The sequence below is a fragment of the Aptenodytes forsteri genome, unplaced genomic scaffold (genome assembly GCF_000699145.1).
Source record: "Aptenodytes forsteri isolate BGI_AS27 unplaced genomic scaffold, ASM69914v1 Scaffold679, whole genome shotgun sequence".
NCBI classification, from domain to species: domain Eukaryota; kingdom Metazoa; phylum Chordata; class Aves; order Sphenisciformes; family Spheniscidae; genus Aptenodytes; species Aptenodytes forsteri.
The window spans coordinates 478,243-479,073 of record NW_008795924.1 but is presented as its reverse complement, the minus strand read 5'-3'; positions in this window follow the sequence as shown (position 1 = coordinate 479,073).

Below are 831 nucleotides of genomic sequence, written 5' to 3'. Positions count from 1 at the left end.
AGACTGAGTTTAGGCTGCCTACTCCACCTTCCAAATTTTTTTTTTAACTAAGGAAAAGAAGCACCTATGTATGCACTCCTTGCAACCTACCTCTACCCAGAAAGGCACCATATATACTACAGATTCTCTTATACAAAATGCATTCTCTGCAATAGAACAAGAGGTATTTATTATGAAAATTATAACAGTTCTCAGACTTCTGCCCAGACCTGAAATTTCAAATGCCGGGTTTTTTTTTTTTTAATTTCCAAAGATCACCACTACCAATGTTACACTCCCTTTCTAATACAGATAGACATCGATACACAAGATTTTCTGACTACTTACTAATGGGAAAAAGGTAGTTTTCTTAAAAATAAAGTTTATCTGAGACTTACATTACTGAAAATCAAGGTTTGTTATAGTAGGAAAGCTAGTCCCAGCACTCGTGTCCTACGTAACTACTGCTGTTCTGTCCCCACACCTCCTCAGTGTCCGTTCCCATTGACTTAAAACTGGCTGACTACACGACTAAGGCCTGACACAGCATCTTCCAGGACACAGGATTATTTTAAACTCTTGATTACCTGCTCCTTTAGCAATTTCGTAGTACAAGCCTGACTGTTACCTGCGTTCTGCCCACCAGCAAGAACTGCGAACGTATGAGCTCTTAGGTAAGAATTAAACACGGTGAAAGTTGCCCGTAGGATCTGTTTTCAGCGTACGGCAGCGCACTGGCGGGACAAACGCCACCGCCCGAAATGAGCAGACAGCGGCGGGGTCCCGCCGCCCTCGGCCCGCACCGCCCGCTCCACGGACCCTCCCTCACAGCTGCCTGAGGGGGCCCACGGC